This window comes from Pseudopipra pipra, chromosome 4 (genome assembly GCF_036250125.1).
Source record: "Pseudopipra pipra isolate bDixPip1 chromosome 4, bDixPip1.hap1, whole genome shotgun sequence".
In the NCBI taxonomy this organism is placed as follows: Eukaryota; Metazoa; Chordata; class Aves; order Passeriformes; family Pipridae; genus Pseudopipra; species Pseudopipra pipra.
In genome coordinates this window covers 20,253,629-20,281,230 of record NC_087552.1, presented here as the reverse complement: position 1 = coordinate 20,281,230, position 27,602 = coordinate 20,253,629, and the positions used below count along the sequence as shown (strand labels likewise).

Here is a 27,602-nt window from a genome sequence, read left to right as displayed (position 1 = left end):
AGAAGGGCTGTAATGTAGCCACTGATGAGGACTGTGTTTGGACATACATAGTGAAAAGAGGAAAGTGTTACCCTCACGCTGACCTGACACCAGCCCTTGCAGCAAAAAGACCTGGCAATTACAGCAAAGAACTGCTCCACCTCCCTTTTCATTTATGTTTGCATTTATAGCCACAGTGGTGTCGCAGATCCAGTGCAGGATAAAGCAGGATGTGAAACTTCTTGCAGAGTGCAAACCAGAAGATCCCAGTACAGCTCCAGAGCCAGCTATCAGTGCACATAAGAGCTCCTCATACAAAATCTCAGTAATTCCTTATCCAGGCAAGCCTGCTGTATATCTTGTACAAACTCACAAGCATATACTTTAGCATATACTACAGTGTTTCACACAGCTAATGCATTTATGTTCTCATTCATTCTAGTCTGATAGCCAGCCCTTAGGCATACTGTCACAATCTTGCTTTTGCCAAGTAATTCGTATCGAAGCTACTGCCTCCCCAAGAAGAAAATATCAATAAGAAATTATACAACTTTGCAGTAATTTCTGCTTCTTTTACACTGAGGAAAATCCTGAGTGGAAACTAAGCCCAATGAAAACTTCAAATATTGATGGAACACAGGACAGGAAGCAAACAAAACAGTCACGAAATAAAGTAACTAGAGAATTCTTGTGTGCTTGCAGTCCCTTCTCAGGCAAATGGTATCCCAGCTGTTCTTATGGTATGAATTAGGAATGACCTGATGTGCCAGAGAGCAACAGGCTCTCTCTGTTCCAAGGAATATTTAATGATGCATTCAGCTGTACATAAAGGGATGAGGGAAAAAAGCAACTCAGTTTACAAGTTGGTAGGTCAAGTTCTCCACTGGGGTGCAATGAACACAGGCTACCTTACAGTTGGGTCATGGATGATGTTTCCAAGATCCCCTGTATATCCAAATCCTGACCAAAGAATGCAGTAGTTCTAGAGTTAGAGGTCTATGAATGCAAGTACACCTTCAGACATGCACATATTCATGCTCTCTCTTTTCTTATTTTCCCCTTTTCTATTACACAATGCAATAAATGCATGCTCTTCAATTTGATTTCCTCTCCCCAACAGGCCAAGCATATGACTCAGGTTTTGTTCACTGAGCCAAACAATCATCTGTGCTCCAGCTCTCATCTACCACACACCTGCATCAGCTACCTAGTTAGACTCAACAGCCCAGACAACCACGATCAAATAGCATCGCATAGAAATTACAGCTGCTCAAAGAAAATTAATCTAAAGATTAATGACTCTCAAGTAACTGGAAGTGCTAATATGTTTTTGTTCTTATTTTAATTAAATGTGTTCAAGTTTAGAATGCAAATGCAAAGATTCAAAATTTCCAGGTCTGAAAGAGAGTAGATTTAGACTGGATATAAAGAAGATATCTTTTACAATGAGTGGGGAGAGACACTGAAACAAGTTGCCTAGAGAAGCTGTAGGTGTCCCAAGGGAAGTGTTCAAAGTCAAATTGGACAGGGCTTTAAGGAACCTGATCTAGTGACAAATGTCTGTGCTAATGGCAGGGGTGTTGAAGGTCCCTTCGAACAAAAATTATTCTGTAATTGTATGATTCCTACCAAAAGCAGGAATACATACAGTGAGGCAAATATGGTTTGGTTGTCAGTTTGTCAATAAAAATCCTAAACTATAATAGAAAAAAAATAGTGAAAATTGAAATTATTCTGAGCACTGAATTTCTTAACCACCTCTGATAAAAATGTTGAAACTACACCAGTCCAAAGGTAATGAGCATAATTCTTAGAAGGAAGAATTCAACCCTTGAAGTCAACAGATTTGATTGTATGAGTAACTCTCAGTACAACCAGAACTTTCAAAATAATTTCAGAAGGGAAGCATGCCTAAGAAAAGATATCTACTGTAATTGTCTTTTGTCTCTAACAAGTATGCCACCATCTCAGGGAGAAAAAACCCACCTTCTCTCTAAAACAACATAAAAGAAGCCCTGCTGTAGATGCAGAACATACAATTTGGGTAAATTTACTGTTAAACAATAACATTTCAGCTGCCATAGAGAAAATGGCTCAGGTGAAGGCACTGAAGTCACATACTATGAAAGCAAATAGCCTCAGAATACCCCACCTCCTTCAGCCATTCTAGGCTGCCATAGAAAACATGACAACAGAAATCAAAGCCAAGTCAGTAGGGCACTATGTGGCATCTGATAACTAATCTTCTTCTATAAGACTCTTCTTTCCACTCCTACAAATAGAATATCATGCCCAAAACACATAAATGATAGCCAGGAAGCTTTTCTCATGCTGATGTTCTTGCATGGAGCTTCTCTCCTGTGTGCCAGACAGCAAGTAACAGTTTCCTGTCCCACCCAAGCAGTGGAGTGGTAAGCAATTAAAGTATTTTGGAGGCATGGTCATTTCGTAAAAATATAGAAAGGTAGAAAATGGTGTTTGGGATATTGAAATTGCCTGTTCTTATCTACTGTTATCTACCATTATAACTACCAGAACTTTATTACAAATATTAATCAACACAAATATTTTGTATCTTTGCTAGCAAACCTGATATCCCCCTTCTCACTTTCCTGTTTCTAAAAAATTTAGAGAAAAGTTTTTATTATTATATTCATTGATTCTTAGTGTTTCCCATCAGACATTTGCTGCTGCCTGTCCATGTGGTTGATATTTGAACTACCGGGCATTGCTACTGGCAGACCGTGTCTATCACATTTTAAATAGCAGACAACAATGAAGGCACTTTACAAGGTGCTGCTGAGAGCTGCTATTTGATATACTGAAGGTAAACATTGGCTCCATACTTAGCTTTGTTGTTTTTCTGCCCTGTAATATTGATCATAGCATCTTTGTTTATTTTTTCATAGCTTATGCCTTTCAGAATTCAGTGTGTCTCCTCACAGGTTTCTACTGAGTAGTAGATATCCCAGTCTTAAGCAGTAAGGAGCAAATGCACACTAAAGACGCTAAAGATGCAGGTAATTCAATTTATGCTGAAATGTGCTGTAGTTTCAGAATCTGCAAACATTTCCAACTCTTTCAGGCAGAGTCTTCAATACTTATGAGTATTTAGTAATGTGTCCTTTGCCAACCCAGATGCTCATTGAAAAATATTTCCATATCTACTTGATAGTGTTTATAATAAGGCATCTGACTATCCACAGATGTGCTTTAAATGCTGAGAATGACCTGCCATTGCAGTTCTGCCTGCTATGTAGTCATGGACTCACCAGGCCTTTTAGGCCTCCTTACTGGTATGCAAATCATGTGCTTTTTCATCAAAGGACAACTGACTGCGTGACTCTGACAGCTCCTTTTCTTTTCCTGCACAAGAGAATGTGGCTTCATAATCAGCTCTTAAAAAAAAAAGAGAATAAATAAATTAGTTAAATAAACAAGAAACACCCTTCAGAAATGTGTTTTCAGCTCAGTTTTACTCTGATCTGTTAATATGGATCTGATCCTGCAGGAAACAGGTGATGTCACCTTCACTTTTGTGCCAGTACAAACCAAAGGATCACAAGCCTATGCCTGAATATATTACCCCTGCAGCCTGTACTAAAAGATGGAAAAAGAATGGTCCAGAAAGTAACACACATGTATTATTTACTAAATACAATCAAACTGACAGCTCTGACTACAATCAAGGCTACTCACAACCCTCAATCCTTGTGGCACCTTCTCCTGCTCTTTTTCTTTCTTTTTTTTCCTCTGTGAAGTTTTTCACAGAACAATTCTTCACCTAAGTGGCTAACCTAGAACCTGAAAAATCCAGTAATGCTGATGCCACTAAAGGCCTGGAACAAGAAGCATCAATCTTCTGAACCAGACATTTTTTTTTACTCTAATGGCATTATTAAAAAATTATTAAATTATTAAATTATTAAAAATATTATTAAAATGTTTTTCTAGGATATCAATCTGCTTTAACATGACAAAAGATATTTTACCAGAGGGTTTAATGTCACTGAATAATTTTCAGCCCACTGGTTGACACATTTTCAAGCACCACAATGGATCTCCCAACCTTCAGTCACAGCCCAAGCTTCACAGCACTGACAGATCCCACTTCTGTCAACAGCTGTCAAGTTTACTCCTTGAGGCAATACAAAGTAAGGGGTATGCCCATACAACACGCTGTTCCCTTGTACCAAATCCTACACTGAAATGCTGAGGTAGGCAGCAACCACTAGTGAATGATGGAAATTTGAACTGCATCTTAGGGTCCATGACACAAGTTCCTCTGCTGTTCCTAATCACAGAGCAATAGAGAAAATCAGTGGTCGCTGGGGTTTTCTCCGTGTAGCCAGCAACACTACAGTGGGGGTGCTTGGCTGAAAGTTGAGCTGCATGCATGATGGAGAGAATTGTATGCTACTAATTACTGGAGAATTTAACTAACAAACGCAACCTAATTAAGAATTGACATGGGCTTCTTTGCCACTTGAAGCATTTACATGAGGTTCCAGTGTCTCCTTTTAGGAGAGGCAGTATTTCTGCCAAAACTAAAGACTCTGAGCTCTGATCTATCAGTAATACTGAAGGTCACAAAAGAACCATCTTATTTGGCTTTGAAATCTTGAATCTAGTTATAAATAACAGGTCCACATCATCATGCACATCCTGTGTTCATGTCTATTATTTTCCTCATACAATTTAACCCAGAGATCATTCCTCCTTCACTGGCACATTGGAGGGATGAGAGAGAAAGGAGAGCCAGTCTTGTTGCTCCTGCAATACAGTGTCGAGCCTATCAACAGTTTCTCCATCCTCTGAAAAGCATTCACAAACCTAGATGCATTAACTAACATCACATCAAATGAGGCAGAAAGGTGGTCCCAGCTATGCAAGATTTGCAGTTCATCAGGAAAAGAAAGTTACAGTCTGGGAGAATGGGACCACTTCTACCCAGACACCATAAAAGGAAAAGGCTACTCATTACACCTGCACAGCGGGCCTTGCCAGAGTCAAAATCCAAACTAAGTTGGTGCTTTCAGGATACTCTAATCTGTGTGGTTAACAAACCTGCAGCATTTCCTACCCAGGAATAAAGAGGCTTTTGCATAGAGGTATAAGATAAAGGTATGCCTTGATCACTGATTCGTCTTTCCTTTCTTATCAGATGAAGTTTTCATTGCAAGCGCTGAGCAGGAATGAAGATCAACATCCCTTCAAGCAGTCATTGGGAAAAAAAAAGCAAACAAACCCACCATTTTGCCTATCAAGTCTTAGCTAAAAGCATTTTAGAAAAAGATTTCATATTGGAAAAATGAAAATTAAGAAATTTATAGATATTGATTATGTACCTTAGGCGGGAAAGAAAGCAAAGGGATAAAAAAGATGATTGGTTTATGCCCAGAAATAATGCTTATCCATCTGATACAAATCAAAAGAAAAGAACTTGACATATACTTCAAAGCATAATTGATGAACAGATTACTCTATTAATTCTTTCATGCTGTCTTCTATCTTCCTGTGTCAAGTTTTCTTTCTCACTAGCTCTCATTTTGCAAAATTATTTTCTATTCAGTTAAGAATTATATCCTTGGTTACTATGACATGAGATGCCACATGACAGACAGACCATAGGACACGGAAATATATCTTGCGTTATTTGAATGGCCAAAATCCACAGGAGGTCACTGTGTACACTCTGCAGAAACCTGATATACATGACTATCAACATTTCAAATTTGCACAAGGATACCTCACTGACAACATATGCAGCCTAATTTGCAAAGATGCTTGGGACACACAAGTTGATCTCCATAGGGATTCCTGGAAATCTGGGCTTTTAAAAAGGCCTATCCTTGGGGAAATGTGCTTGATAGTGCTAATTATACGTCTTCAAATTATGTGGCACTCTTCTCCAATCTCCCTGGCTGCTGCTAGGAGAACACTTTTAAGAATCAGGCCACATTAATTCCCGAAGAGTGAAGTTATAAAATACTTTGTAGACACAATGTGGAAGGGAAAAACTAATATTTAAGGGTAGAAGCCCAAATACAGTGTGCTATTCCAAGCTACAGCATTGGTTTGCCATGGACATCACTCTAAGCTAAATTTCCCAGATATTAATGACTAGGGTCACCACTTTCTCTTTGGGCTGTTGAATAACTTTGTAGCTACTAAGAACTGATTTGGGATACAAACCTTGTGTTTTAAATAGACAGCACACAAGATGTAACCTTCATTAGAGACATCACAGTTGTTATTACTTCTCTATCAGCAGCACTGTGGCCGCAAATGGAAATCTATACCATGAATCTCATTAATATCACACTATTGACCATCTCTCCCTCCCCATGGTAATTCATAGTACAATCTCCCTGTTTTATTACTCTGAGAGTTCAGGTGCCATACTGTAAATATTGACTGTGTGTCCATATTACGGTTTGTATCACTCAGAATCATTCCTTCCCAAAAGTTTTCCAATATGTGTTACTCTTAGCTGACCATTGTGACATGCACTGATCAGCTACACACTCAGGATTGAAGACTGTTTCTCATAAACTGGTTGGAAATTTTGCTTCTTTCAGTAGAAACTGTAGCTGGTAAAACTGAAGGCCCTGTTGGACCCAGGCCCCAGCCCTTACCCAGGGTGTATATAGGCATAAAGTCACATACGTAACTTAAATCAACAAAAAGAGCACTAAAAGACAGTCTTCAGTTTTTGCTGGGGATGAAATATCTTCACTCAGAAGTGACATATACAAAATCTGATACTAGAATTTGAATATCAAATTATTCAGTGCCCTCAGTTGCTGAGGATGTGCAGGACTAACAACATGTTTTGAGTAGTGGTCGTGGTGTTAGTTTTTTTAAACAAAACAGAAATCAATGTTTCTGAAGTGCATTGTTATTTAGACAGACAGTCACCTCAAACTTATGAGTAAAAGTGCATTTAAAATAAAATTATTTAACACTGAGCACTTATGAGTGAGGACACTATCTTTGGAGGCAATCCCCTCTCCAAAGTTTATTACATTTCAAAATTAATTAAGTTTGCTTAATCTATAGTTACCATCTGCACTTAGTGCATTTTTTCCTAAACAAAGATAAAATGCCATGTATAACAAGCTAATAGTTTAGAAATAGCTTTCACACTAATCACCCAAGTACCAAATTGGCACCAATCTATTTATCTTGTCTGTGTTACTTTCAGATAGAATGATATATAAGTAAACTGCCACAAAATATGGAGGTGCTTAGCTCAAGTAGAATAAATTCCAGTGTCGGTTAAAAGGAAAATATGAAAGAGGCCATTAAACACATGCTCACACAAATTCATTTACATTAAAGAACAAGAGGACCATTTGCTGTAAGTAAATGTAAGATAATTAAAAGTGGGAATTACCAATTAGAATCTGTATATTAGCAATAAGTAGTCTTAAAAATACTGCAATGCTGAATGAGCCAATACCATCAGTCCATTTTATTTTTCAGCACTTTCATTTCTAAGAACTCTACACAGCATTTTCAGTATACAGCATACTTCACTGATTTCTTATGAGGACAAAGCACACTGAACTTCCCCTGGAATTAAATGTCCGGTAACAGGCACTGCATATTAAGTAGCTTCCCTTCCATGCTGCTCATGCTCACTCTACATTGACCTAAATATGTATGCACTTAAATCCAAATTTTAGGATTGTTTGCATAGATTGACTGTAACCTGTATCAGCAACTACAATAATTCAGCAATAACCTGAAAAGTAACTACAGAGCACCCGCAGAAATAGCAAGGCCTGATGGTTGCAGGCTGGTGCCCAAAAATATGGGTTCCCTTTCTTATCTGTCCATGCTGTATAACACCTCAAGGGTTCTCTTTTTCCATGGATCTCTTTCCAGTCCTTATCATCAGGGGACATTTCCAATGTAAAAAAGAAACTTTTTCCTTTGAAACCAAACTACCTGAAGACTCATTCAGCTCCTGGTAGAGGCAGAGCCAGCTCTGAGTTTTAGTCACTGCCACCATGAGCCTGATAAGGAAATCAGTGTCTCTGTCAAAAGGAAACAAACCTGGGGAGCATCAGGAGCAGGAGCGAGATTGGATAAGTGACACATAGGAACCTTCCCATTTATGACTGAAATGGTGGGATGTTGGATCCCAAAATATAATATTTGCAGAGAGGAATTTGAGCGGTCTCAAGAAAAAGCCATGGGCTATGAAAATTTGAGAAAAAAACCTCAGTTTTAGAAGCAGATAAGATATTCTCGGTGTGAAGTGCCCTGCCCAAGACAGAGAGACCATACCCTGATGTTATCAAGCCTCTGCAGAAGACCTACTGTGCTCTATCTCTCCCTTTGAGTTCCATGAGTCCTGTGTATTCTGTAAACCTGAATACCTTCCCCCCCCTTGTAATTCCCCTAAGATAAAGTGGGTTTTCCCCCTGTGGTGTAAGTGTTAAGACCCCAAAATTTATAAACCTGGGTTTTCCTCTTTTACCTTATCTCTGTAAAGCCCCTAATTGTAACAAGCCAACCCTCTGATCAATATGCAAAGCCTGCCATGAATCTGTAGTACCCCAGACCCATAAAATACCACTTTTTGGAAGAATAAATGATTCCAGTTTCTCATCTCCACTGGGATCGCTTAGTTTATTGACTCGCCACTGTGGGATCTGCAAGCACTTCTTGGGTAGGTAGGAACCATGGTGTGCTCTGCTCAGACCCTGCTCAGGAAGGTCTGGAGAAATCCATATACTCTTTATGCAGACCACACCTTACCCCTACTGCAAGCCTGATGCATTGAAAGATGCCTTCTAAACAGTTGCTCTGTGTTTCTGTACATCCTCCAGCCCCACAAAGTCTAATCAAAGGCACAAAGAACAACGGAAGGTGCTGCCAAAGGCAAGGCTTTGGTGGCAACGCTGCCTATGCAGCAGCTCACTGCTCTGAGCTCGTGGTTCTGAGAGGCAGCACAGCAACAGGACAGAGCCAACATCAATTATACCCAGAGACTAGACCAGCCTGCAGCCCAGCTCAGACCCGGGAGCCAGCTTCCCCAGCCCTACTCAGTGATAAACCACAAGACTCCCTCACCCTGGTTCATAAACAAATATTCTAAGTGGAATTACCTCACTAAATAAATGGGGTCTCCTGTTCTTGTGGGGAATCAAGAGGTAGAAGAGCTTCAGGTGCTTTTAGCATGAATGTAGCCACATATATCTTCCATTAGCTCAAAAGAGCTTTACATATATAGGCACACTGAGAAGGTACTGTGCCCTCATACTACTGCTGAAAGGAGAGCAAAAGTACTGAATTAATGCCAACCCTAAATACACTGGTTAATAGAGTATCACATATAACTGACAAACAAGATTATATGCCTGCAGCAAAAAAACCATATTTTTATTATCAGTAAGTAAAAGCAAGTGGATATAGTGTTTCTTAAAAATTCCTATAAAACCCTGATTCCCTGTAGTCCCGTCCATGAAAGTACTTAATTTCTGCCAGTGACCTGATTCACTCTTATGACAGCAGGCTTTAGTCACTTCAAAAGAGCAAGACTGAGACTATTGGAGGGTCTATTGCCTGCAGACTAAGGAAGTATCATCCATGAAGATCTCCTGGATGACAGTCCCCATCATGTTAAAGATATATATGAAGACAATGATGCAGGCCTGCAGTAAGACTGTTAAGAATGGCAGGAAACGTGCAAGACAGAAACAAGGTGTCCTACAATTTAGCATCTTTCAGAAATATAATGCCCCCGTAGCTGCATATCAAGGCCTCAGTAGAGGTATGGGCTGCATAGGTTCCTCAGCTCCAAAGATCTTGTAAGAGACAAAATTGCACAGTTCTTGGGTGGGGCTAGATAGGAAAGAGGGGAGTCTATGTGGGAAGTTGCTTATGCTTATGGTTATTTTACATTTAGGCCCAAGTAAGTTGTCCTGAGTGCAGGCTTAAATACTGGTGTTGTCTGCAAAATGGTAAATACCGTCTTCTGATACCTCCAGACATCTTGGGAAGTCTGGCCATGAGCCTATATGGGAGACAATCTTCATAAAAAATAAGATCTGCTGTGTTTGTCTCATTTAGCATCATAAATTGTTCTCAAATCAATGGGAATCATTGTTTTAGTTTTAAACTCACCCCTTTTGATATCTCTGAATACCTATATACCTTTCAGTATGGGCTGGGGGACCATACTACCTCCTCCATTAATCACTTTATATAACTTTGCCCTCTATGGTTTTGTCAGGATAAAGGTCTTCTCTAAGGCTGACAAGTGTTAAGCTTTCACATTTCTCCAGGCCCCTTTCTGTGGCCTCATATTTCTTCTCCTTACTTGTGAACTCCATTTATTTGCTCACAAACCAACTCATGACAACATTTGTCAATGAATTTAATGCTCTAGTTAGCAAGGAAGAAGCTTGTTAGCTAACGCTTATTATAAATTCTCTTCACTCAGTGGGCAATGGACTATACAGACATTTGACTAAGAGATAAATTACAGAAAATAATTTTAGGTATTTTTTTATCCTCTGGAAGTAGTCGATCTGAACTGAATCCAACAGAATGATTTTCATGGCGACAGCTGTAGCAAAAAGGCTCCTATAAAAGATATATCTGCACATAAAATATAGCTGATATAAAGTGCTGCCTGTAGATAGAAGGGAATACACAGTACTGAGCATAAAGCTCTTGTTATTCCAGGCAAAGGGCTGCTGGTCAGTGGGTGTATGAATGCAGACCTAGGACCATATGAAACATTTCAAACAGTGAAGGAAGGAAAACTAAGCTAGTTTTCCTAGGCATCTTATAGGGTGCCTACAGAGATTTGGCCTCTGATTCATACTTAAATCAAGACGTTAGATTACTAAAATACTTTTAAAAATCATAGTAGGTATGTGTCTCCTTCTCAAGGGATCCATATGGTCTGTGGTGTCTGGCCTTCAAGTAGGTCTACTGGGATCTTAAATCCAACTCCTGAACATCTCAGAGTATTTCTAAATTGCCATTTTCATAACACATTTCCTAGAGGAAGCTCTGAGTCAGAACAACTTCTGCTGGAAGCACCAAAAGAAAAACATTACTATGATGCATGGAGCATTAGCTGCACAATGCAAAAAGAAACAAAATAATAGAATAGCACTGTAATGATTTTCAAAACTATTAACTTTGTTGATGAGTCATTAAAAATTTACTCCCTGCACTGATTCAGTGAGAGAACACAGTAATTCATTAAAAACTCATCCAAAAGGTTTTAATCCAGATGCCTCTTGAAATGTGCGGACAATGCACATGTTTGGTTTTAAATTACAAAAGTTTGGGCTCTGGATAAAAATCTTTTTGGAAGGAATAACACAAATGTTTCTTCAAAGTATTTACTACAGTTTTATTGCAGATGTGTAACTGCAGCTAAAAACCAACAACACAAAAAAAAGAAATGGACTCACATCTATGATATACACTAAATCCTCAGCTATTTATCATTATTAAACACCTCTGCTCTGCTGTTAATCTTAGGTTTACTGCAAAATAATTAAACATGAGTTCACAGAACAGGAGGAATGCATTAAAGGACAGTAATATTTAATTTTCCAGGAACAATAGTTCAGTTTTAAAGGGTTTTGTTTTTAAGGAGTAGGCAAAGGACAGAATTTGGCAGTCCTGCCAGCTTCTATGATTGCATTACAAATCCAGTGACATTTCATGCTCAAGTTGTGGCTCTTGAAGCCCTCTAACATGAAGAAAATTCTCAGCTTTTCTTTTATTCATAAGTGCCTTGCTTTTCAGTTGGCAGGGGAAAGCTTGAAAATATAAACCCTAAAGAAATACCTCAGAGAAATACACATGCACACACAAAGTCCTGGAGTCTCAGAATTTTAAGGCAATCTCATGACTTACGGAATCTTTGCTCACAATTTCTCTACTCTGGCAAGTACTGGAATTTTCTGAAGTAATCCATGAATATGAATACGCAATTACGGTATCAACATCAGACACTATTGTATTTTAAATTAGAACATTTTCCTTTGACATGTAGTGAACTAACACACAATTGTTTAGTGAGAAAAGTCACCAGGGAATAAAAAGCAGGCAATTCTCAAGAGCACACCAGAAGGAAGGTGGCCAAGAGTCAGGCTTACTGTCCTCCATCATGCTGCCAATTCTGTATTGCTGTGGTTTAGGATCTTAGATCAAAAGTCCTTCCCAAGACAGAAACAGGAGCATCTGCTGGAGTTGTCTAGCTAGACAAGTCAAAAGAGAGAATCTGGAAAGAGGAAGAAACTGAGAGACTTTTCAAGTCAGGTAATGGAAAAGACAAAGAAAATCTGAAAGGCATTCTTAGTTTGTTTTACTGTTTCAGCACAAGCAAGAGTTTGACTGAAGGAATACCCTTTCCAGCATCAGTCTGGACTCGTAGTCACAAAAACCTCACTACCTTCCACCACTCTGGTAGGCATTTAAACTTGTTCTCTCAGGATCCTCTATAAGAAAAAGTGCAGTTTTCAATGAAACCTCTGAGAGTAGGATCACAAAAGAAATATCTTTATCTTTGGTAAAGAGAGAGAGAATGAATTACTAAGAGGCAAGAAAGTTTTATATATTAGTTTCAATAAAAGGGTTGTAGATCTGTAGCGAAGCTCATAAACCTACAAGACTGCCCACCAATATTCAGTGTGAGTTTTCTCGTGGGTCCCAGGATTCTTCCAACCCTAATGAGAATTATTCTGTGTATTTTCTAGATAAAAAAAAATTCTACTAGAGGAATACAAACATTCAGAAAAATGTAGAGGAAAATATTAGGTGCAGAAGGTTGCACAAATCTCATGCAGTGGTAGGTAGGGCTAAGTGAAAGGAGTACTGCGGTTACCTGAAGGTCAAGCTACACAGCAGAGCTGCTTTAATCATCTTGACAAATGGATAAACTATAATTAATTACCCATCTCACTAACTCAGGCCAAAGATGAAGAAAATAATAAACCTTGCTAAAGACCTTCAGTCAGATCACCAGTGAGGTTGATTAAGAAAGTCCTCCGCTTGGCTGTACTTATAAAGGTCTAAGAACATTTACAGCAGGAGGGTAAGATGTAAGCTCTCCTGCTGCCATCATCTATTTAGCCAGGAAGGGGAAGCCTTCAGAATCGTTCAATATGTGTTCATGTCACAGGCCAGAGCATATGACTGCTGTGCCCCTGATCTTCACAATGCATTTACCTTTGCTAAATAGCAGCAAGGCAGAATAAAACCCAACAGCTTAATGGATTTCACTATTTTTTTCCCTGCCACGAGAAACAGCAGCTGTGCTAGCTCTCTTTCCCAGTACTACTTCTGGGCTCTCTCTTTGCTGCTGCAAGAGTTTGTTGACCAAAGGCCATCAAAGCAAATGTCAACCTTTCTAAAGCTGTCATTAAAATCTTAGTCAGGGTCATTATGTGAGTATCCATGTTGGTCTAAGGCAGAGTGGGACTGCTGAATACTGGGCTGAGATGCAGATCAAACTAAGGGCCACTAACTCCAGTAGTGCCCATATTTCACCTGCAAATGCATTCTTGCCTCTGACACTAGGGCCCTGGGTCAAGTAATTTCACTGCTCAGTTTTTACCTTGCCTGTGCAGCACCAGTGCTGATAATTGTGCCTGCACAGGAAAAGTCCATCTACTGAGGCTCTATCACTATGCTTACACAACAGCTAGCACGACAAACCCCTGAGCTCTACCTTTTTCCTGCCAATAGAGACTGAATATATACAGAGATTTTCTAGGGGCCTTTTGAGAGAGCCATCTCTATATTCCTGTTTTATTTTCAGTTCCCCTGTCTAGTAGTAGCTTATTGTGAGCAGGAGGAAAAGGTTTCAAAGTCTCTCCACAGTAACCTCCATCCTCTCCTCACCACAGTCCAGAGGACTTTTCTCAAGGAGATGCACACGCTTTCCAGTATACACCAGCAGTCTCGCAGCTGCTGAACTGCTTTGTGGAGTTGTCTCACAATAAACACACACAAATGTGTAAGCACATCCAAGAAGACACTTTTCCAAAACAACAGATAATCACTGGAAATGTGGCAGCAACCATGTTAATAAATCATGATTAAATGCCATCATCTTTAGTTACCACATTTTTCAATACATTTTATGTTTATTTGTTGTGTGTTCAACTCCTTTGCGTTGTTCTCATTGCCAGTGCATGAGCTGCTCTTGTCTACGGTGGGCTGATTCTGGAAGGTGCTCAGGGCAGCTGTTGAGGTGCTGGGTGCCTCTAATTTCTATCAATATCATATGGGAACTGAGCAAGCTGAACACAATGTAGGATGAGGCCCAAAGAGGATTTTGAAAATAGATGTTTCTCCTCTGGCATCCAGCAGGGAAAACACGCAATCGGTTAGCACACTGATAATTATTTTTCCATTACTCTGAGAACAGTTTCATCCTTCTTTATTTTCCTCTAATTGCCTTGACATTATTTTCTAATCTGATCAGAGTGAAGCAGATTTTAAAAATATATGTTTTCCCTTCTACACATGTTGTTAACTGTTGACAAGCCTTAAGCAGTTTTGTTACGCAAAACCGGCTGCTTGCTCTGGACCATTTGAAAATATGAGAAGCATAATGTTTCCCAATAGCTGTGCTCTGATTCTTGTGCACATGAAGGATAATACAAGATTAAAGTATCCTACTGCAAACAAAGGCACTAGCGTTTGCCTCAGGGTTGTGCTTGCAACTCCATGGGTAATCAGAAAGTATCTCTTAACTTCTCCCATATCTCCCTGAGTTGATCAAGCAAAAATAAAAAATATTTTCTTTCCCTCAGTATTTTTGCCTTATCTACTTATTTGAGCACACTTTCTGGGACAGGAATGTCTTGTTCTGCATGCACAAACAATACAGGATTGCACAGTATGCCAGATCCTGGCTTGGCTGGTAGCCTCTTACTGCCACAGTAGTATAAAGAGTAAGAATTATTGGCCATATCTAAAGGGCATTTGAAAACTGGTCCTGCTGTAACTCTGCTGAAAACCCCTACTGCTTCTGCATTAGAATTAGTTAGCTCATCATCAGATATATTACTCTTGAATTTTTTTATCTCGAACTACAAGACAAAATAATTTCCTATGGCTTTCCGCTATGAAGGTTACTGCATTAGTCTCAGCATAAAAAGAACAAATGAGCTTTAGTCTGTCTCCCCAGAAATATACTCCAGATGGACTCCTATTTTAAACATGAGAAATGTATGTCCACTGAGGTCAAAATAACAGTTTCAAAGTCACACTGGAAGTGGAAGCAAGGAGCGGTTGCTTTGGTCTGAGCTGAGTAGCATTTCCTCTTCGAATGAAAATTCTTCTATCCCATCCCTGCAAACAACATTGTGGGTTGGTTTTAGCACAGCTTTAACCTTCAAAAATGGTAGTACTTTCACATTTCCATAACCTATTTCTCAAGATATGATTTCTAAATGATCAAAATACTTTCTCTTTGAAAATGCCACCTTTATTTCAGTATTTTGAAGCAAAAGCAAAAGGGTGGGGCAGGAACAAATTATTTGCAGATTCAGGGTGCATTGGGTGGGTAGTTACAGTTAACAAAAACCATAATTTTTTCATCAGATAAACTATTCAACCAAAGCCCTGTGCACATATCTGCTGCAAACACTTTAATTTGGTGCTTCTTTATTGGGTTTTGGAAGGAGTTATTGAGTTTCCTTATTGATTTTTAGTGAGTGAAACACTAGGGTTTTTTTGGATCTCAACTAAGCTAATTGATAAGTGCTTGCTAATAAACAATAGCAGGGGCAAAAAGGTAAATGAAATGCAATCAACGCAACTCAGGGCAAAAAAATGCCTTCAGAAACTTGCAAAATGGTATCATTATAGCAACAAGCCAAGTGTTGCTGCAGAAACACTTCAGAACTGTTGGAGTAATGAGTGCTACTGGAAATGTAATGACTGCACACTGAGTAATTAACAGGCTACATGAATTACTGGTACACCTAAGGATGCATGTTTATTTTAGCTTGCTGGGCAAGATTAGGTAAAATAAAGTATTCTATAATTTAATCAGTATGGAGTTTTTATTTCCTACAGCTTGGTTATAACTTAAAATTGAAGATGCAATTGTAGATATATCTTGTACATGCACAGTTAAATAAATCAGTAGGGTTCAACTTAAAAACTATATCAAAGACCACAGTCTGATCTCTCATTGCAAACTATTAATAACTATTGACCCAATGTTCAAAGAACTTGTGAATGGAAAAATACAGTATAAGTCACTGTACATTGTTGGTCTAATGCTTTCTAAATCATGCATGATGCAATCTTAGTCAACTCATCCAACAAGCAAAAAAACACCCAACCTATGGTCCTAGACATAACAGTCACTTTGCCCAGATGATGCAGATAGAATGCAACTGTTTGGTCACCTAAGAGAGTGCTTGCTTTCCTCCCTTTTCAGTACACACCCCCTTTGAAATATTATTAATGGCCATTATGAAATTGGCTACAGGTCACAGTCCAAAACCTGAATCCATATGGTCAAGGAGGAGAGGTAATGCCATTAGTGTGGAGCACGTTGCACAGATATAGAGTTCATCCCTTCCACGCTGGATAATAAGGTTAAATTGTGCAAAAGATGATGGCAAAGGCTTGAAAAAAAGTAGAAAAGTATTTTCAACTGAAAAGAGTTTTTTTTTTTTTTTTTTAATGGAATGTTGAACACTGAAATTTGTCAAGTGCCACTGTCAGTTAACTGGGAATACTGCTGTGGCTCCTCATGGGTATTTTTGTGCCAGAGACTCTCTCAAAGTCAAGGGCTTCTGGTGGACTTCATTTCCCATGAGATGCTGAAAAATTTGAGAGCAACTCTCTTTGAGAGTTGCTGTGGCCTCAGAGCCCTGAGTAGGCATAGTCCAGAGGGGAAGTTCTGTCCCTGAGAGGGAGGGAAAGGTTCACTGGTACCATCCACCAAAGTTACAGCAAACTGTCAGCCAAAGACATACTCTGCCTCTCACCAGACCCACATCCCTTTACAATAAGCCTTGTCTCAGACCCATGACATTTTTTTCCCTTTCCAGATTTTCAAGTTTGCTTGCTGCTTCTGCTTTTCTGACCTCAATTAAAGGATTCAAATGGATGCTTCTCCTGAAACTTTAAACATGTTTCAGACTTCCCTTAAATGAGACCACAAAAGGAGGTGGCAGATGAACACAAAGACAATGTGCTTGACAAAAAGACCCTTTGCCCATCCCATTAATTGTAGCAAAGCCTAGGGAAGGGCCTCTTCTGAAGTCTGCTAGCCCACTTGTTTATACAAAACCCTCTCTTAGGGTCAGCTTACAAAATAAGGAGAATATACATGCAAGAATGCCTGGAGTCTAGTTCCTGCACACATGAGACAATGACATCCTCACACTTTCCATGGAGAGAGAGAGAAACAGACAGTGAATTGTAGAGTATGCTGAAACTACCCAAATCATCACACAGACAAGCCAGGAAATTGAGACGAAGTGCTTTGGAAGGGAAAATTCCTCTTAATATCTGCAAGGCGCCTGACTAGGTCAGGCCACCCTGTTTAGCACCCAGTTTGAGACAAGAGGGACTGAAAATGGAAAAAGTGGAAAAAGAAGCTACTATTGTTTGCTAACAGGAAGATGCAGGGGGGGAAAGGATACAAATGGGAAGGGTCGGAATAGGTTTTGGCATTTAAAGTACTAACATGGTTAGTAACCATGTTCCTTTGAGACTTTTTTTCTTTAATTCACAGAACAAGAGTTGAGGTTCTTTAATCAAAAGTGATAAATGCCCTTGCTCTGGCTCTTGCTCACAGCCTGTACTTTTATATACCTGCATGGTTCAGGTAGAGCACAGCGTCCTGACAGAGAATGAAGGATGGCTCCACTTGTCCCTATTTCACAGGTGGCTGAAATCAGTGCTCACATCTCACAGAAGGAAGAGACATTTCAGCCTTGCCAAGGCAAGTCAACACCAACTCACCCTGATCTCAGTGTCTCTGTCTGGCCGTACATGTCTAACCCAGGCTCCTGATCTGAACAGGTTCACAAGTATTATACTTATTCCCTTCCCTAAGAAGGAAGGCACATGAGAAATGATTGCTTTACCTCACAGACCTCCATAGGGCTCAGCATGCCCCAAGCATCCATAATGATCAAGGATCTCTGGGGTGGCAGTACCTGGGACTAAGGAGTGAGGAGATGTTCTGGTTTTACAGACAATTAAGGGGTTCCCCCAACAGCTGAAGTAGGATCGGGCATGAGCATAGACAGAACTGGCTTTTAAAACAGCTGTTCAACTACTTGTATCCTAGCTGAGACTTCCAAGTTTTTGCAAATATTCTTAATGAGATTTGTCAACTTACAGGGAGAAGGAGAATCAGACAACTGTAACTATGGCAATAAGATCATTACTGGTGCAGAAGACCCAGCCATTCCCAATGCTTCAGCAGCCTTCATGCATGATGCCAATTAGACAAATTCTTTGTGATTCCCTCAGACTTCTACAGCATCGAATGCAGAGGCTCAGCCTCTAATGAACAAGATTCACTTAAAATTATGTGAAAAACCATTGTTGTAAAGTATGTTAAACAAATTTGGCCATTATTTTCCCAGGCTGCCTATCTTTTTCCACTTGAGTATCATCTTCTAGGACTGACTGCTAGTTACTGAATATGGAGACACATGACTGTATTGTAGTGGGTCAGAGCATGCTCTGCCAGTTTAGCCTGTGCATATCTCTTCATGATGCTTGGGCAATAGATAGTTCCCAAAGAGTACTGATCTATTCAGAAATCTGGTCCCTTTGAGTATACAGAGCACTTTAAACAATCATCCCTGCTGTGGGTGCCACAGATGTCTGGAAACCAGGCACACAAGGTAATTAACTGAATGTTATTTGTTAATCCCATGGTCATATCTGCTCATTCAGTCTTGCAAATACTGGGCACTCATTAAATTTTTTTACCGTGAACGGCTTCCATGATATTGTTTTGACCATTCCTTAGTGTGAAATAAAAAACATGTGCAAACATCTCTGAGGGCTTATACCTAACACTGACTAGCTACTTTTCAGTAGAACTGTTTCCATTAGAAACAGCTAACTGCCAGGATTAAAAGGCTTTATCAACCACTTCCCTTTTGATGAAGGATTGCTTTTACCCTTCCTGGCTGGCTTACCTTACCAGATCCTCAGCTGTCCTCCTGTGAGCTATTGGATTTCCCAGCTCTCAGCTACCAGCACATGGAGAACTTTCAAGGACCACACATCCTAGCTGTGGTGCTGCTCCTCCAATTCATCTGCTGGCCAGCATTCCCAAGACCTGGCTTTCTCATAAGCTAGCCATGGCCTTAGACCCAACACCGATGTTCTCCAACTACTTCTACATTTTCTAGCTCAGCAAGGTTTTCTGCAATCTATGTTCACTGCCCAGTTCTTTGTTTCCTCCAAAGCTTTACAGACAAAATAAGACAGAGGTTAATGAGAGGAAGGTCTCAATTGCCTGTGAAGCACTCAACTTGTACAGTCCTTTTTCCACACCAGCTTCCTCCCACAGTTTTAGCCAACCATCACTTTTCTTTTTAATTTTGGCCCAAGTTGTGCCACCTTGCTCTGTGCTGTTAAGAAGTTTCAACTCTGAGCTATGCAAACCCTTTTCCTCAAAATACCTTGAGACTACTGAGAAAGATAAATAATCAAGGCCTACAAAATGCTTTGATGTTAATCATCAGATGAAAGATGCCTTAGGAACAGAAATATTGTACAATAAAGCAGAAACAACCTTTTTTTTTTTTTTTTTTAAATAGTTTCTTCTGATTCCCTGCACATATAACTTGTGCTTTGGATGGGGTAAAGTGAGTCACTACTCCATTGAAGATAAAACAGCACTGTAATGGCAGCTTAAAATATGAACAGAAGAAGTGTCAACCACAAACGCTGATTTAAATCAGCAACTTATTTGTAAAGCCACTGAGCCCACTGTTTAACTCTCATGAAAGAAGAACACAGCACAACATTTTTGAGCAAAAGTGGACCGGGAGGATGAAGTGCGTATGATTTAGTTACAGAACAGAAATCTAGATCTCATCACACTTTACTAGATTACTGTGCCATCTGAACCAATGGAACTACTGTGCCGGAGTCAGGAGTGAAAAGTGTGAGGAACTTGTAAACATCCTGTCATTAAAAAAAAACTATATTCACTGCAAATCTCTTTGAAACACCCTCATTATGTGCCTTGCAGTGCCTGTTTCAACAGCTGTTCTTATTTACTGTCATCTACATTCCCCTTTTAAAGCAAATTACTCATCTTACTGGTCAACTCTTCTTATTGTGCAAAAGTTCCCTTATGCAGGCAGCATATTAGGTGTTTCTTGTAAAGGTCGTCTTCTTGTTACTGTTCAACAAGCAGCTGTTCATAATCCCAAAGCTTAACAATTACATTAATTTTAAACTAAAGGTTGGAGCCATAAATTTTCTCCAGTATTTCCTACAGCTAAACTCAGTAATCAATAAAAAGAAAACACTAATAATATTTCATGACTTTTTTATTTTCTTGTCACACATGCTGCAGTAGTGTATGGAGATAAACAAGTACCTGTTTTTCTGATTTCATTTTGAACACAGAAATCACTGTAGGGCACACAATAAAACTTGATTTTTGGCTTATGCTCCACAATCAACAGCTAATCCTCAGCTGAACATTTGATACAAGGTGCTTTGCTTAACCTTTTGTCTGCTGTCTCTCTCACCTTTTTTGCGTGTTCTTTCGTTTCAATTAAGCTGTGACTGAATATATCACCTCTGGGTATTATCTTTCCTTAAATTAAACAGCACTTTGCCTTGTGATCTTAATCAAAAGCTCCTTGAGGGGGAATCTCTGCTGTTGCACCTGGGCACTGAGTCCTCCTCTCCCAGGCATCTCTGAGTAGAGCAGTGTGTGTGAGAGATCAGGAGAGGAATGGGGCTGCTACACATGGACAAAGTGATAAGTCATTGATGATAATGTGAATACTGATGCCAAAAATAACAACCTCTTCTAGGAGGGGATGGTATAAACTCAGCTTTTCAACCAGCACAGTACAAATGCATGTAATTCAAAAGCTCAGTTTAGATGAATTTGACTGTCTGGTCTGTCTTCTCTGGCCAAAGCTTTTTTTAGGGTCATCCTACAATTTACAGAAGCCAAGGCAAACCATAAACTTGTTGTGTCTGATATTTTGATTAAATAAATATGAGGCAAAGCACATGAATTTTTTCATCATTGTGAAAATTGTTTTATGTTCTGCCAGTGTTAGTATTTCTGTGATCCTGAAAAATTACTTTTCTATAGACTGTGAAGTGTCTGTGTGAGGCTCCCTGTGAAGCAGAGGGATACTCTTGCTGATACTGCTGTCACTTAAAATAAGTGACCACTTATTTTAAACAGTTCCTTGGACATTTGCTTCTAAAAGATGAAAATGCTGAAGACCCACAGCTTGGATGGAAAGGTTAGCCAGCCCTGATGAGGGCTCCCCATATTTTCAGTACACCCACCATCATCTTTCTTGCTCAGATCTGGTCCAGTGCAAACAGCTCCAGAGGGCAGACAACCAGTGAGACAGACATATCCACACTACAACTCCAACTGTCCTCCTCTTCTTCTATAACTGCATAAAAATACAATGTATTTACATTAAGGTATTCAGAGACTCCCAGTCTGAAATCCACTGAGTCCATTCTAACGATTCTTATAAAAATGCCATTGCTAAGTAAGGACTTGACTTTAGGTGAGTCTTACAAGAGATGACGAGGGGCAACAAAGGACTATTCAGGCAGCCTGCACTAATAAGCACCTTCCTTCTGATGCTTAAGCCAGGAGCCTGGTCTCTGCAGGCTCCCTTAACATCAAAGGAGAGAAGCTCAGATGCAATGACAGCGCCACAACTGAACAACACTTCATCTTATGTGTGTAGATTCAAATGCCAGAGTGGGTGACTAAGAAAAACAGCAAAGGAGAAAAACGAATCTAAAATCAATGTTACCTCATATACAATCATTGGAACTCCACAGACCAAATTGCAATATGTCCAAATTGCATCAGACATGTTGAAAGCTGTTACTGCTATAAAAGTTGCCAATTAAGAAACACTCTTTGATTTGGGAATATATATTCATTTTATGATTGATTTTACCCTTTTTGGTTAAAATAAGATAAAAAAATCAGGTTTTGGCTAACTACTAGACAAGAAAATAAATATTTCCTCCACTGCCACAGAGTTCCCATGATAGCTAATAATTATTAGTGAATTGCTGTAAGGGAGTACTACATAGTGCTGCAATCTCCACAGAAAATGTGGCGATGCTACAGACATGCAGTGTTGCTATGAACATGTAGTTCTGGCTTCTTATTGCCCATTTCTCTGCTTGCACAAAGAAAATTATAAAACCGCCTCACACTGCCCCTGCCCTCATCTCGCCCTCCCAACTTCCCCCCCCACCAACAACAAATCCCCCAAAAAACAAAAACCAAAAAAACAAATCCCCCCCAAAACAAACAAACAAACAAACAAACAAACCCCAAACCAAAATACAAACCAAAAGAGAAAAAAAGGCTTCTCTACCATCAAAAAGGTCTGATTAGGTATAAGGGGATCTGAGAGATGTATGCTATATATTTTTCTACCTGTCAAGTCATCATCTTTTCCATGCTCCTTACAGATCAGCAGGGCAAGACCATTTTCCTTCTAAAACAAATATTTTAGATTTACTGTATCCTTAAAGACCTGACATTTCAGGGTCTCTATGGGGACATGTGATGGTGAGCTTGTAAGTCAGTGCCCTTTCTGAGGTAGCATGGGATGCTCCCTCAACAAATCCTGCCTCTGTACATAGAGAGCCTCATTCCCTAATGCCACATTTAAAATGTGCACACAGGCACATAGAGGGATTGTACCCCTATGCAATGAAGCAGAGGTGGGGTTGCTCACTTCAAAAGAGGTAGGGGAGAGCCAGGGGATCCCCAGGGGCTATGATTTTTTTTTTGTGGATCCTTTCAGCCTTTCTTGAGAAGTGTCTGCTCCCCAGATCAATACTTGGCCTTCTTCTACCATAATTCCCCACTGCACCTGAATGCAAACACAAACACATGCAAGTATGATTGCTCTCTTGTGTCCTTTGGGTTTGTTTCTTTTTATAAATGCCAGAAAAGTTCACCTCCATTTCATGAGTGGAATAGAAAACACTGAACAGCTTTACTCTCCAATGAGACTCTGTTTGTTCTTGGGGAAATATTGTCTTGCAGATGCCATCCTTCAAACATGTGTTCGGCATCCATTTAAGGGTGCAAGTGGCAGAAATGGGGGAATAGTAGTGTTGTCACATGTGCTTTGCTTAACTCTTTTGCATGTTTCCCTTCTCTGGGGCAAACCATTTACAATTGCCTAGCTGTAGACTAAAGCTATTTGTTTTAGTTAGCCTCAGTCTTAAGCAATTTGTTACATTTTGTGTGTGTGTATGAGCAATCTTATTTTTGGTAAGAGATTAAATCTCCCTTCTGACACAACCACGCTGTTGGAACCTTTGGTATGTCTGCTTTTTGCACCAGTTCCTGGCAAGAGGGATGGATGTTTCCTGGCCACTGTCTATCATAACTGTACACAGCTTAGAAAAAGGGTTTATTTAATTATTAATGAACTCAGTGCTTCCCACATTGAGAAAGTGCTCTCTTTTGGAATCTTAAGCATTATTAAGATATAAAGAAAGAGATGAGACAGGAAAACACCCTGTGCAAAGAATTGGTTAAAAGATTCCAAATTCTACAGTTTTTTATTTTCTCCTGTATTAAGCCTTGTCACAAGAACAAGATGGTATTTCCAGAAGACTGGAACAGTCTTCTGTCTCGAGTTCGAAGTGACAAAGCATTAATGTATGCAAAATATGCAGCCTACAGCTTGTTCATTAGGAAAACGGAGAAGTAGAGGGGAGTATGTAGACTAAATGCCACAAAGGCATATAAAACTCTTTGTGGCTATAAAAAACTCTTCACCATACATAGGAAAGTGCAATGTACAAAAGGAGAGAATATGCAACTGCTCCACTGCCAAATGCCTAACAGTGGGTAAGTGTAATATAAGTAAGTAATATAAGCCAGGAGCACATGGAGGCTGTAAACATCAGTGAGGACACCTCTGCAGCAAACTTGAATATCTTAAGGACTAAAATTGCCTGCAAGATGTCCTGATTTTACTTGGTTTCTTGACTCACAAGTTTGCTCTACCTGGATGTATTTTCTGCACTTTGCAATGCCTTGACCTACTTACTCTACCCCATAACCTGTATAGGCTCATGTTTACTCAATCTCTGTAGCACTAACAGCATTGGGGATGTTGCTATAGAGACAGGCTGTCCCAAAGGACAAAGTACAAGGAATAAGTAAATTTCAGTCTTGGATTACTGTTTCCATACCACAACCTTGGGCCTTGCTTCTTCTGTCAGCAAGTATCTGCTGAAGAAACTGGACTTGTTCACAGTTTTCTATTCCAATCAGCATCTTATGTGTAATGGTTGCATATGGCCAAGTTCATGGCCATATGCAGTACACAGAACGAGATCGGAAAGCTGAACAATGATCCACCAATTCTGCTAATTGCCAAATGGGGGTGAAGAATTGTAAATGTCAGCCCCATTATTAAAATTCATCAGACATGTTTTTGAGACCATCCAAACTGTCACTGAGTTTAAGTCAGGTTCGGAAGGCAGTGGAAGGAAGAGGGAAACCAAATTGTTTAATGGTAACATTTTTAAAACAAAAGCTTTCAATTTAGAATGCATTTAAATTATACGAGGTAGATCAAAGTTTCAGTAGTGCTGTTGCATCGATTCACAATGGAAAAAGAGCAAAGAAGCTAATTTTCAGCTGACCTTACACATGCCTATACTAATTCTCACTGCCCTACTTCCAGGCCCTAATGTTCATGCAAAGTCAACAGAGGCAGTACAGTTCACTGCCACAAGCCATTTTATTTTTCACCAAAAAGGTGTTTCATCCATTTGCCTCACTTATTTTGCTGAAAACATGAAGCCACGCCCACACTGTCTGAACAGAACAGTTTATTTATTTTGAGCATTGCCCTATTTTTTTTTTTTGCAAGACGTGATAAAAATCAAAATAAAAACTCTGCCAGATCTAACACTAATTTCTGATGAAAAATCCATTTCAGAATTTTTTTGTTATTCCACTTGGAATAAAAATAATTTCCGACTACAAAACAGCTTGCATAACAGACAGTCTATGCCCAATGCCTTCCTAATATAAGCAGAGAAAAACCAATGAAGCAAGAAAACACCCACTCTTATTTTTGAATTTTATCAAAATATGTTATTAGTGAAGAATTAGCTGTATGGGACAGTCAGTGAGTATTCCTGGTTTTAGAGCTTGAAGCTTTGTTCCCAGGGTTACATGATAAGAGGTATAAATCAGGAAGACATTGCAACTCAGATACAATATTTGACCTTCTTCATAAAGCTTTACCTCCTGCTCTCAAGAGATAAAAGGGTGAGGTGAAGAGAAATTTCTTCCTTTTTCCTAAATAGCTTCTTAGCTCTCATGATTGAGGAAAAAGCCTCCTGATCTCTAAAGGCATTAAGTCCAGAAAATATGAAGACCCCCAAAAAGGAATCAAATGATAAGGGTCGCCTCTTTTATAGATAATATCTATCTAAAGGAAAATAACACATCTGTATGTTTGGTGCTATGCTTATGTTTTTTCACTAGACAAATAGCAAAATCCCAGACAAGACATATTTCAGCAGTTTTGTCTTATCAATCCACAGAGCCAGCAGATGGAGCTGAGGTTATGCTTTTAGCAAGAGGGAGCACAATTAATTTCTGGAAGGATTTCAGTGAACATTATGCATGTGTATAACAGACAAATGTGTGTAGACACACCACACTCTGTACAAATTAGGTATATTTAAGGTTTAAACAAATAATTTGAATGAGCCATAGGAACTAGTAAATCAGGTTCACAAGTGTCTCTTCTGCATGCTTTCCTGCTGTCTAACAAAGGGTTAGATTTTCTTGACTGTGGCTCCTCTGTGAGCCACTAATCCTTTAAAAACTTGTGGGAGTGCAGTCCCTCTGACACCACCGCTTCTCTTCAAAATGTAATTGAAATTGGCCACCAGCTTCAAAAACTGTTAAAGAGATGAATATACATGTCCAGACAGCAGAATTATTTAAGTCCCACTACCTGCCATACCTAAGAGACTTAGGTGCAAAAAGCTGGGCTTATGCTCCATAATACTTTGCATATGGAAAAATACAAGCTTTTCCCATATATATATATGGGAATATATATATGGAGATATATATATATATGTAAATACACATCCATATACTTACACAGAGGGAGCAAGTACTGCAAAGATTTAAGCCAAAGCATTAGTGTGAGTCTAAGGAAACCATACCACTTCCTCCTTACATTCACACAGTATGCAAGAAAAAACAGACTAAATTACTGGGAAAACAGTAAGTGATTCAAGTCAAAAGGTGTATATATGCCAACACCATTTAAAATGACTTGCTAGCATTTTCTTCCACTGTTTTAATGAAGTTGGCTTGAATCCCTGGAGTTTAAGGTTGTTAGAACTCAAATGTGTCAAACTTATTATATATACAGTTGTTGTTAGTGTCTGTTACAAGATATGTGGCCTGAATTAGTACCATAGTAGACCCTGGAAAACTTGATGGTAATTACTACTCCTTTCTGCTTCACAGTTTACATAGGAAAAGGCAGTTCTTTTCTGAAGTGATTTCACCCCAACCAGTGAAGATTTAGGGAAGGAGGAAGATGCTGCAGTCTGTGCTATGTAGCAACTCTACCAGAGCCAAAAGTAGAGCACCTGAACAGAACTGTCCAAAAATTATGAACATTTGGTTTCATCAACAGCTTTGATTTTCCAATTCTGAATTCATTAAAAAGCAAAATTAAACATGACATTTCTGGAGAAAAATAATTGCTTTGGACCGATCTAACATCGTGCTATGAAATAAACTAGATTACATTTATTCATTGCAATAGAACTTAAAGATGCCATTAAAAACAAAAGCAAACCCAAACAACAAACCAAAAAACAATCAAACAAAATTCCCACCCAAATGGAGGTTTTCCAGAGTCAAAATAGGATGTTTTAACATTGTTCAATCTTTTCTGCCCCCATTCCTTCCAAAATAGCATTGCAGAAATCAATTCATTTTCAGAAATTATTTGGATCGTGATGAAAGAAAAATGAATACATCAGTTTCACCAAGGTTTCTCCAACTCGTGCAATCCTATGGTCCAACTCAGCCCTTGAACCTTCAAAACTCATTCAATGTAATAATTATATTTTACCAGGACCGAAAAAATTGGCCAGATGTCCTGAAGCCTACTTGCATTCATCCAGATGGTATAATCTCCAGGAACTTTAAAGCATTAAGCCACACAGGGGTCATCAGCCACATCTGTCCTCCCAGCCTTCTCCAAGAATTCTCTTTGCTAACCTTCCTCATATCCTATGCTTCCTTTGCAATAAATGATTTTTTTATTGACCTCTTTGCCTGAAAAAATATTTTCTGATCATTCACCCAGAGCTTCACGTCC

General features: G+C 39.3%; 1 protein-coding gene and 1 long non-coding RNA gene across 2 annotated transcripts in view; one reads left to right on the top strand and one right to left on the bottom strand.

Annotated features, from left to right (window-relative positions):
* TECRL (trans-2,3-enoyl-CoA reductase like) overlaps positions 1-5,487 on the top strand; it is a 104,660-nt gene extending 99,173 nt beyond the window's left edge. Inside the window, exons 14-15 of the transcript XR_010430006.1 lie at positions 2,889-2,999; positions 5,144-5,487. The gene's annotated coding sequence lies outside the window, so the exon portion shown is untranslated. The remainder of the gene's footprint in view (positions 1-2,888; positions 3,000-5,143) is intronic.
* Positions 1-27,602, bottom strand: part of LOC135412887 (uncharacterized) — a 404,646-nt gene that overhangs the window by 98,534 nt on the left and 278,510 nt on the right. The window lies entirely within an intron of this gene.